The 12,250-nt window shown below is 48.2% G+C and overlaps 1 long non-coding RNA gene across 2 annotated transcripts; it reads right to left on the reverse strand.

Moving 5' to 3' along the window:
• Positions 1-4,817: 4,817 nt before the first annotated feature.
• LOC135322064 (uncharacterized) lies at positions 4,818-9,745 on the reverse strand. Of its 2 annotated transcripts, none has more exons than XR_010382371.1 (3): positions 9,557-9,745; positions 6,544-6,673; positions 4,818-4,949 (listed from the first exon to the last, which is right to left on the reverse strand). It is a non-coding gene; the product is annotated as an uncharacterized LOC135322064 (long non-coding RNA). The 2 variants fall into 2 exon arrangements; XR_010382370.1 differs by having other exon boundaries at positions 4,818-4,952.
• Between the last annotated feature and the right edge of the window lie 2,505 nt (positions 9,746-12,250).

Raw genomic sequence — 12,250 nt, forward strand, 5'->3', positions numbered from 1 at the left:
AAGCCCATCTGAGAAATGGTAAAAACATGCATCTCAATGAATCCGAGTTATGGCGAAAAGAAGGAGGAAGGTTAAGGAAATCTCTATCCAGCAGACAAGACTAGCCAGTCATAAAAAGACAGCACTTTAAATCAAGAAAACTGTTTTTGTTTTTTGGTGATGAAAAACAATGCCATAATTTAAAACAAGGCTTGGGCCATCAACAACACCCTGAGAGTTGTTGAGGAGGAGAACATAAAGCTGCATATAGACATGAATGGTTTCCAAGTCCACCGCTCGGAAAAACTTAGCCAATCATGTGTCCAGTTGATTTGAAAATCCCGATAAGTAAATAACTCAAAAGTGGGAAAGACATGGTATTAAATAGTGATAGTGAGCAATGAAATCCAAGAAGTTTATACCTATATTTTCATTGTTAATATAACAAACTGAAAGCAACTGTCAAAAAGTAGTAACTGGAGGACACTTACACACACACACACACACACAAACGCACACACACACAATCTGGAACAGCAGAGAGGTAAAATATGCTAAATTTATCATTATTGTGGAACAGGATCTAATAATTATTTCATTTTTGATAGTGTTATAGGAATACTGGTCCAATTACATAGAAAGTTATGAACTTAGAGATATTTATAAAAATTTAGAGAGAATTTTCATTAAAAGGCAATATAGCTTCCAAATCATTGAAGAGAAAATTAACAATAAAAAAATTAATCAATCCAGCTAATATGGAGTAACAGAGACCATATTTACCATCCTAAATTAAACCACAAAATGGATACAATATATGAAGCAATGATTTTTAAGAGAGGTGAAACGATCATCCACTAGGACCCTGTCCTGCCACCCCCATAACAAGGCTGCTAGGCCTCCTACTGCCATCACCAATAATGTCCACCAAGAAACGGCATTTCCTTCCTCTGCTCCTACTGCAGAGCCAGTCCTGAGCAGTCCTTTTCCAGATTTTGACAGACAGCTCCCAGAAGTGCTCTCTTGGGTCTTGGTCCCTTTTGGCCACCAGCAAAGGGATCAAGGATGAGCAGTAAGCCTCCTTACTCATCCAAGACCTAGGAACCTATCTGATTTCTGAGCAGGGCTTCACTCTTGTCTGCTGTCTGGTACTCTCTGCCCGGCTTCCCGAGTCCTCGGATTGGGCAGCCTGCACGCTGGCCACAGCCCATCAAAATCTGTTCCCCCGCCATGAGGCCACGCGTGATCGTGAGCAGGGCTCCAGGCCTCTGGAGCAGCGTGGCTTGGACTGCGTCCTGGCCCTTGGCGCGTGAGTTCCATGCCCTTGGTTGAGTCAGTTAACATCTCTAAGCTAAGTTTCCTCATCAGTAAAATGAAAACATATCAATATGGTAAAAAAAAAAATCAGAATCAGGGCGGAATAAATTTCTGATGACTGAAGATTTTTTAAATTTTTAATTATACAGCAAAAGACATCATACAAATTTTACTACTTCAGAATTCTAAAGGACAGCTTCTACTGTTAAAACTAATGCATGAACGTACACACAAACACACGTGCAGACACACTGACTCTGATCCACATACATCCCTACACACACACGTACATGGACTCATGTACCACACACACACATAGCATGCACACAACCACATATATCCCCAGGGGCGCCTGTGCACAGCCACACACACACTCACAGTCATGTACCACAAAATTCCCCAGGTGCGTTCGTGCGCACACACACGTCATAACCACCTTTGGCATTATTCTAAATCAATTTACAATTGAGGGTCTCAGTGTCCATTGTTTTATCCTCTCAGAAGATCCTGACTTCGGAGCGTGAAGCAGAAGCCCTTCGTCGCTGGAGACGGTCTTTGCCACTTACAGTCTCAGTAGAGCCAACATAAATGCTCTGGACCTTTGGAAGTGCAGTTCCAGAGCATACCTGGGAGCTCACATCCTATATATCTAAACATTTTAAGTGCAGTAGGTTCTAAAGTCCTGCCTTTACAAATATATATTTATTATAAGCAGGAAGGCCAGGTTCAAAATTAGAATTCCCAGACACAGGGGAGTCCTGCAAAGAAAGTGAGCGTGTGGGGAGAGCTGATTCCCAGACTCTGATCACTAGCCTGACCCTTTTCTTCCCAATGCTGGGTCCATCCCTTGCCATAAGGGGCCTTGGATGTGCACAGGGGGACACTCAGATTTCACGTCCGGGCTCTGCCTATAACCTCCATGCAAACAGCTGCCCTTTAGTCTCTCTGTGAGTCCTGGGTATCTGAAATCCGGGGAGAGCCAGTGCAGGCACTAGAAATGGGTCAGGGGCTGCTGAGGCAGGGCATTCGGGGTCCTGGGTTTCTAGAGCACGGGGTGGAGCCAACGACCATGTCCCCTTGGTCCTGCTGACGCCACCCGATGGAGGGGGTGGCCAGAGGAAGTGTCAAGGCCAGGGGGACAGTCTACAGTGCAGGACCGAGGGCAGCGTGTCCCCTTGCAGGGGTCTAAGGCGAGAAGCCCTAAGGAAAGTTCTGAGGAGGCTGTAATGTATCATCATTCCCATTAATTAAAAAAAACAAAAGCTTACCACAGGCGTGCGTGGGAAGGGTTTTGTTCTAACAAGGGAATGCACTTGCCAACGTCTGGCCATAGAGGGCTGGTGGGCTTGCCAGGTTGACGAGGAACCGAGAGGCCGTTATTCTCCACTGGGTCTAAACACTGCCTGAATTCCTCCAGGTGACACTTAAATGCAGTGAGACATGGAACCCTCTCAATTTGTTAAAATATTCATGGTGAGCCATGCAACTCTCTCCTCATTCTTGGCTACGAAAGCACGATAAACACAGGTGGGAATATCATCAGCCTGTTGGTTGGTTCACTGTCCATCTGGTGCCCCCTCTTGTAGGAGGCTTTATCACATCACCCAGGGCTGATCCATCTCACGATCACAGCTGATTTTCTGCAGGTGGCATCACTTGCTGGTGACACGAAGGAGACATGTTAGCCACCTCCCAAACACTGAGGCTTCTCCTGGGAGGAGCCTGCAGACCACCAGTCCAGCCTCTGCAAAATGATGCTCCTCAGTGTCACTTCCGGCTTGCTGCCCTGGCCTCTAACTCTGGCCAGAACCTCGCTGGATTGTCGATAAATGTCACCCATGCACCACGTCTAAGCTTCGCGTCCAGATGTGACCATGGTTCTTCTTTTCTTCCCATCGATGGATTGTTTGATCTTTGTGTAATCGTGTCGGCAGGAAGGCCAGTACCGCCCTCTTGAGGTCTCCCAGAACCGCCTCTCTCTGTAACTGTCCTAGCGCCCCAGGGGATCGGGTCTGAAGCCTGGCACTCAGACACGAGGATGACAGCTGGAGAGATAGGAATCCACTCCTGCTGTGGCTTCTACTGAGGCTCGATGTGGCCATAGAAACGGATCCCACAGGCCCTGACTTCACTTGACTCACTGCAGGGATGCTCCCAAACTGCCCCATTCCCCCCAGAGACCGAGGGCTTTCGGCTTGTTCCCGAAAGCCCCACCCCCGAGGGGGCACTGGGTCCAGTGGAGCGTCCAGCCTGGTTCCCCGCCAGCCCTTAGGGCTTTTGTGGGGCCTGGAACATCAACTACCCTCCCCTTAGGGGCCCGTTTGTCCTTTCCAGCCAACAGACCTAGGTCATAAGCACTTTAACTCACCTGAGGGTGTTTTCCTCACTTCAGGGGCAGTGAAGACGGGGCTTCTTCACACTCCAAGTGCCCCCGGTCTGGATGCAGACAGTCTGGCTCTCCACCCAGTCCTGCAGTTCCCGGCCACACCTGCTGCTGGTCACTGAGTCTGTGCTGTGTTCTCTTCCAGGACAAGAGGTGCACTCTGCCCCCAACCCCGCCCCCACCAGCGGTGGCAGAGGCGGCGGACAGGCAGGTGAGATGGGGCCTGAGACAGTGCCCACAAATCAGTGCCCCAGAGGCCGCTGGTGACTAGAGGGACCACGCGGCAGAAGCCAGCATGGGAAGGGAGGAGGAAGAAGGTTCAGGATAAGGAGATGAAAGGGGGAATGGATAGCACCGTGAGTACCTCGACCATGAAAGGGAAGAGAAAAGACAGTGACAGCTGGAGCGGTGTTGGTGTTAAAAGCTGAGGGCTTTTTTTTAAAATTTTATTAATTACCAATATATATTGACAGATTTCTTATTTTATTAAAGATTATGTGCCATGTCATATAACAAGATATAGTATGTTATTATTTATTAAATAATACATAATAGAAGATATACTAGCATATTATGTTCTGTTTATTTATTAGCAGATAGTATATAATATATATGTAGGTGTTTATATACATAACATATAATTCATGCATCTATGTAATATATAACCCATAACAAATAATGTAAGATTATCATTAATATAAAATATAACAAGATTACATAACAATAATGATGTAATATTACCCATTGTATGTCTTGGTTCATGACACATTCTCATCATAGATGCCTGTCAGAGGTATTTATGTATTAAAATTAATATTAAAAGACACAGTTATGAACATATCACCCAGCATCATAACAGGAATATTGACAGAGACATACTGTGTCCTCTTTCCCTATCCTGTTCTTGGCCTCTTCTCATAGGAAATAACCATCATCCTGACTCCTGGCTTACCCTTCTCTTGTGTTATTTTCACACACACAATATTTAAGATCAGTTAAAACAAATGAACTGCAGGTACATGCAATGAAATGGATGAATCATACACTCTATGTTAAATTGAAAAAGTAAGCCCTAGAAGGTGGCCTATAGTGTGCTATGCTTTTAACTGTGTATATATATGACAAATAAACTCACTAAATTAAGAACAACTACAGCTAGAGTCCAGGTGGGAGAGAGACAGATAAAATTTGAGGTGAGCAGGTTTGCTGCAGGTGAGCGAGATCCTTTCCAGTAACATGTCATTCTCTCTGAAGCAGGAGGCAAGGCCATCTGCTGGGAGTCAGGGAAGAGACAGAGGGAAGCTTCAAGGTGTGCAGAGAGCAGAGAACGTTAACACCACTGAGTGATAAGTGGGGAAATGTGCTCACTAGAGAAATCCTGGAGGATTGCCTGGCAGCGGCAACATGGTGGGAATTGATTTGTAGTCTTAGAAACCTGTGCTGGGAGAGCCTGCTGCCTGCAGGCTCAGAGCAAGTAGAGCTGGGTGAACCGAGATGGAAGTCGGCCTGGTGAGGAACTGAAAAAGTCAAGGCTCAAGGGGGTTTTGTCTCTCATAAAGAGAGTGCTGACTGTGGATGCAGAGCTGGAAGGTGGGGAAGTGGAAGTTAGAGGAACGAAGACAGGCAGGAAAGCAGAGTCAGTGCATGATGCCCCAGTGAGGGTGAAGGAGTGCCAGGGAGGCTGGTGGAGAAGCAGCTTGACGGCTAGAGGTGGGCACTTAAAGGAGAGGGCATGGAACTTGGGTGGAGACATGCCCGGGTATGAGCCCGGGGGTAGGGTGAATTGGGGGTGGCTGGCTCAGGCTGACGGAGAAGAAGACCCTAAAATGACCACACTGGGTGGAGGAGGGAGAATGAATTTTGACGTCTTGATGGTAGGAGGGGAGGCAATACAGAGCTGGTGGTCCAGGTGTTCCTGACTGAGGCAGATGAGCAGGGAGGCCAGGGTGGCAGGCACTGATAGGAAAGGATCCGTGTTTTCCAGGTGCTCCCACTAGGGGAGGAGCAATCATCTGAAGGTGGAAAGTGAGCACAAGGAGGCCAACCCAGGCTCCTGGTCAAACTGGGGTTGTGAGGGGGCAAAGTGTCAACTCCAGAGATGGTTACCCAGGAAGCAGGGACCACGGGTGAAGTGAGGGGACACTCAGAGAAGAGAGGGAGAAGAGTCTTCTGGGTGTAGGGGGAAGAGAGGCCCCAGGACAAAGGAGCACAGGGGCACAGTGATGAGGATGGACTGGCTCTATGGTGACACTGAAGGGATGGCTGGATCTTTGTCCTGAGGGCTTAGGTTGGGGGGGACTACTGGCCTCATGAGGATCCCCTCTCAGCAGCCTGGACAGACGCTCCCGCTCCTGAGGTCTGTGTGGCCACCACTGTTCCCGGAGGGGCCCTGCCTCCATCTTTTCTTATCAGACTTTCCTGCCCAGCCCCCGACTGCCAGCGAGGGAGCCTGGGCCTCGAAGCTGCTTCCCGTGGAGGGACACAGGCTCCTCGGAGAAGCAGGCTGATCTTAATTTTCTCCGTAACCCAGAGCCTAGCAAAGCGCCAGCCCATATGTGGGCCATGTAGGGGCTCGGATACTTACCAAACTAACTCAAAGCAGTAGAATAGCAGAGCCAGAGGAAGTGATCACTGAGCCCACAGATTTCACTGCCCACACCTCCATTCTACAGATGAGGAATCCGAGACCAAGCGGTGAAGCAGCCTTGGCCTAGGTCACGCTGCTCTTAAATGCTGGCCTGTGTCGGGCATGCCAAGTGATGTGCTGCAGTGAAGGGGCTGAGAGGGGGCTCTGGGGCCAGACATCTTGGGTTCAATTCCCAGCTCTGCCATTTATTAGCCGTGTGATTAATTAATGTCCTTACCTTTAAAGTGGAACTCATAGTGGTGCGAACTCATTGGGTTGTCATGAACACAGCGTTCATGGAACAGCAGGACAGAGTTCTGTAAGGGTTTGCTATTGCTTTGGTTACTATTATTATCACCAATTGAACCCTGAAATGAAGAACAAAGGCAGCAAGAATTTTTATTTTAAAGGAGTTTCAAATCCTCTGATGAATGCTTCATTTCATCTATTCAAGTTTGCATTTGACACTTATTAACAACTACACAATGGATGACTTTTGAGGCACTCTTGCTTCATGTCTTTAATTCTCACTAATGACACAGGCTATTTAACAGGCAGCAGTTTCTTTTCCAGGAAGAGGGACAAAAGGTTAAAATGTCTCAGTGCCTCTCGGTCCCCAGTGAGTTGGTTGTGACCTGTCAACCCAGCTTTGGGGAAGTGCCCGCTCCCCCTGGGCTCGCTGAGCTGCCCCGCAGCCTCCGGGGGCGCCGTACCCCCACACGAATCCAGTCTCTTTGTTCCTATCTTTGTTTCATATCCCTCAAGGACTGCCCATGCCCCAGGGCCCCATCTGCCCCGCCAGCCTCGCCTGCTGGAATCCAGGACACTATCCTGGGTCTCAACCATCCTCTGTTCATATGACCGCCCCACTACTCTACATTTTGTCCTACAAGTGTGGGCTCCTGTGGCTCGCCACACAGCAGGGGTCTCCCAGTCCTCCACCTTGGGTAACTGCATTGTCCTGCACAGTGCCTAGCGAACCCGTGTGGAGGCAGGAAGAATACAGAACAACAGGTGCTCAGAGGGGCTGCCTTTCCCACTGCAGGGGCCCTAGAGAGCTTCCTCCCGGCAGGTTATTCACAGGCGCTGAAGCTGTGGAATCTCGATCTCACCAATTTAAAGGGCACCATCACTAATTACACAAGCAATCATTTCTTCAGTAGCAAAAGGAGAAAAGACTTTGTTCCCCACCTCCAACTTTTTTCCTCCACCTTCAGATGTTTCTCATCTTTGGACTAGGGTAGAAAGCAACTCACAGAATATTATTTTTCAATGTTTTTCCCACTCTGAAGATTGCTTTCCCAGAACCGATGAAGGCTAGAATGGACTTAGCTTTCCTGGACTGAGTATTCAGAGGCCTGGGGTGGGAAGGGGAGGGGAGAGGGGAGATAACTCAGCAATATTGAACCTAACAGAGACATTACAATGTTCTATTCTAAACAGAAAGGAAGCAGGGTGCTGTAGAAACAGGAAAACCATAGTTGGAAATGCAAAAACGAGTTACAAGAGAATAAACATAAAGATGTAAAAATGAAAAAGGACATCAAAATAAAAAAAGGTGGGAATGGGAGAGGGGAACAAGAAAATATAGATTTTTTTCTTTCTTTTTTTTCTTCATTATTCTTAGGATGTGTTGGAGCCTAAGCGATTATCAGTCTAAAGAAAATAGATATAGTAATGGGTTGATATATTTGAAGAATAAGGTAACCACAAATCAAAAGCATACAATACAGTCACAAAAAAACCAAAAAGAAACAAACTCAAAATGGCTTAAAGACTTAAATATTAGACAAGACACTACAAACTTCTCTCAAGAAAACATAGGCAAAACATTATTTGACATACATCTCAGCAATGGTTTCCTAGGGCAATCTAAGCAACCCAAGCAACAGAAATAAAAGCCAAAATAAATAAATGAGACCTAATTGAACTTATAAACTTTTGCACAGCAATAGAAACCATAAGTAAAACAAAAAGACAACTTATGGAATGGGAGAAAATATTTGCAAAAGATGAGACTGACATTGGCTTAATTTCTAGACTATATAAATTGTTCATACAACTTAATAAGAAAAAAATAAACAACCAAATCCAAAAATGGGCAGAACAGCTAAACAAGCAATTCTCCAATGAAGACACACAAATGGCCAATAGGCATATAAAAAAATGCTCAGTATCGCTCAATTATCAGAGAATTGCAGCTCAAAACTACATTGTTATCATCTCACACCAGTCAGAATGGCCATCATTCAAAAGTCCACAAACCATAAATGCCGGAGAGGCTGTGGAGAAAAGGAAACCCTCCTACATTGTTGATGGGAATGTAGTTTGGTGCAGCCACTGTGGAAAACAGTATGGAGATTCCTCAAAAGACAAAAAAAAAAAAAAAAAAAAAAAAGACTTATCACCTAGTCCAGCAATCCTGCTCCTGGGCATATATCCAGAGGGAACCTTCATTCCAAAAGATACCTTCACCCCAATGTTCACAGGAGCACTCTTTACAATGGCCAAGACATAGAAGCAAACTAAACGTCCACTGACAGATGACTGGATAAAGATGTGGTATTTAGATATAACAGAATATTACTCAGTCATAACAAAGAAGGAAATAAAGTCATTTACAGCAACTTGGATGGAACTGGAGATTATCTCACTAAGTGAAATAAGTCAGACAAAGTCAAATATCATATGATATCATTTATATGTGGAATTTTAAAAAAAAGATACAAATGAACTTATTTATAAAACAAAAACAGACTCACAGACTTGTAAAACAAACTTAGGAGTTTGGGATTAACAGATACAAATTACTATATGTAAAACAGACAAACGACAAGGATTCACTGTAGAACACAGGGAACAGTATTCAGTATCTTGCAACCTATAATGGAAAAGAACCTGAAAAAGAATAGACTATGTATATTTACAACTTAATCACTATGCTGTATACCTGAAACTAACAAAACAGCACAGGGAGTGAGTCCTTCTGGGACAAGGCCTCTGTGGCAGTGGCCTCCTTGTCACCGCTCCATCTCACCAGGAGGCCAGGTTTTTCAGAGGTGAGCGGACATAGAGCTCATACACTTCAAATTGATTTCCCGAAAAATCTATGGAAAAACCAAATTCACCTGCAGTGTGGGAAACATGAGCAGGGCCCCTAAGCAGACCAACAAACCCAAAGTAAGATGGCCCGTTGTTCAGATCGGAACCAGAACAACGACCACCTGGCCCCAGTTAAATTACCACCTCACCTGCAATGAACTGCTCGTACTCAATGTCAGGGATGTTTCTGTTGAGACTTGGGAGGTCAAAGGAGTCGGACCAGGGATCGGGGCTCTGCCAGTGGTAGAGGTGGCCCCAAGGGAATAGCACCAGTACCGGCTCCTCCATCTTCAGCAGGGTCTTCAGGAGGAAGGCAATGTGGATGCAGACGTTCCTACGGAGGCTGAATCCCTCTGGAAGGTTGACGTCACACAGAAGGTACCTGGCTGGGAGCAAAGGAGAGCGGGTCATCAGGGCCAGGCCTCTGCACAGGAATCCCGGCTTAGATAGAACAGATACAACGGGAATCCCTGCACAGCCCATGGCCTACAATCCAGACACATTCAGCAGCTTCTGGTTTGTAAAGTGGAGGCACTGCCCACCCATCTCCATGTGGCCAATTACTTCAAGTCCGGGAGCAGTTGTGGAAGACATCTTGGCATCTGTCTAACATCAAGCACCTGACTAGCACCTGAGCACCCGTTCTCCAGGGGCTCTCAAACTTCTTGTTTTACAGAACCCTATACATTCTTAACAATTACTGAGAACTCCAAAAGGCTGCTATTTATGTGAGTTAAATCTATCAATATTTCCTGTGTTAGAAGTAAAATAAGAAGTTAGAAAAAGTGTATGAATTCACTTAAAAATATTAACAATCTACTGTACGTTACCATTAATACTCTTAAACAAAATATAATTCTATTTTTCAAAAGAAAAATCATTAGTGAGAAGAATAGCAGTGATTTTAATTTCTGCAAATCTCTTTTGGACTGGTGAGAGCTGAATTCTCCTATCTGCCTCTGCGTTCCCTGTTTTGTGATATCACAGGCCAGGTTTTCCCTGGAAAACCCCACAGGAACTCGGGAGAGCAAGAGTGTGCAAAAGGCAGGTGACATCCAGGCGTTTCTATGAAAATGGTTTTGCACCTCAGGGGCCTTGGATACACTTTGATAACTGCTGCCCTATCCAAGGCGAGACTCTTCTACACAAGAGCCAGGCAAGGGTCCTGGATTCTGTAATGAGTTACCGCCACCACACCCCTCCCTTTTCTGTGTGTTTCTCACAAACTCCATTACTGCAGATGAGGATGTAATCCTCAGCTGGGGCCTCTAATCCCAGAAGGCTGCTAACTTCAAGAGAGAGGGTCCCATCTACCATCCCTACACCCCGCATAGTTTATTTTGAGTGAAGCCCTAGATAACTACTTATCGGCACAGACCCTTGTGTCTTATTCCTGAGGTTGACTGAAGGAACCAACATCTGGATGGAACTGAAATTTCCCTGCAGATAAACAAGGCTGATAAACCACATCATTCCAACATGTGACTCTGGGGCTCTTCAAAACCCGGGTAAGGACCCGCTTCATCTAAGAGGGGTCCTCCGCCTGCCCGTCCCGGTGGGTTCTGGGAGGCCGCGGCCACCAAGGGCTACCCAGACTCGCGGCCCCAGCCCCAGGGCCTGAGGGGGAGGAAAGCTTGAGTCTGTGCCCAAGCCCTGTCCCGCCCCGCCCCAACACACTCCCCGGCACCACAGCCCTCCCCGGCCACCACCCCAACACCGATCCCACCCTGGTTCATGTCCACCGGCCCCGCCGACGGCGCGGATGTACGTTTACCATCTGTGAGACGCCGCCCCAGACAAGATGTCGGCCGCCTACTGACCAGGCCAGAACTAGTCGCCCGGCCGAGCAAGCCGCCATCCCCAGCAGCAAGCACCGCCATGGTCCCGGGCAGCTGCACACTTCCGGAGCCCGCTGCCCGCCCCAGAAGCTCAGGCCGGCCCGCGCGGAGCGCGGCGCCTGTAACCATGGCAACGCCGCAGGGCCATCCTCTAGCGCTTGCGTCGAGTGTCTTCCCGAGTCTAGATGTGCTAGGGCAGAACTTGCGGAGCCAATGGGAGCCAGGGCGCGGCCAGGACGGAGGTGGGGGAGGCTTATTGGGCAGTCGGGCGGGGCCGCTCGGAAGTCCTGACCTGCAGGTGGCGCCGGGCGGAGGCTGGGGCGGTGCTGCCACCAGTGGGCGGGGCAGTGGGGCAGCGGGGCAGCGAGATGGGGACACCCACACCTGTCCCTGTGTGGGGATCAGCCTGGGCTCCGTGGCCTCCGCTTGCACCGGACGTGGACCCAGGCTACCAGTGGGCAAGATAGAGGACTGAGCCCAGGCACGCACGGCTGGCCAGGTAGGGCACCTGAAGTGCAGATCCGCCAGGCCCGCTGCCGGCCTTGAATACTCGCTGCTAGGCAGTTTCCAAGAAGACGGGATCTGTCATAAGAGGGGAGGTAGGGCTGGTGTGCCAGATGCCGGGTTAGGTGCAGTCTGACAGGAGAGCCATGGTGAGAGGACTCAGAGCGGCCCCTGTGTAGGCGGGGCTAAGAGTTTGAGGTATAGGGTGGGGGTGGTGTGTGCCTTTCTCTGTGGTCTCCTCACTCCAGAGCAAGGGGCTCTGCTCCCCCCACCCCTCACTGCACTCCCTGCCTTCCCCAGCACCATCTGGGGTGTGGTCATGTCGGGGCAGGGAAGGCCCAGGCAAGGGGCTCATTCAGGGGCAGGGGCCACTCTGCAGGGATGCTGGACCTGACAGCGATGTGGTGCTTCGGAACTCCCCTGGGCTGGGTTTCTAACCAGTGTGATGGAAGGGCCTTTCCTTCCTGGGGTGCAGTTGGGGGAAATAGATCCATCATGAAT

The sequence above is a fragment of the Camelus dromedarius genome, chromosome 1 (genome assembly GCF_036321535.1).
Source record: "Camelus dromedarius isolate mCamDro1 chromosome 1, mCamDro1.pat, whole genome shotgun sequence".
Lineage (NCBI taxonomy): Eukaryota > Metazoa > Chordata > Mammalia > Artiodactyla > Camelidae > Camelus > Camelus dromedarius.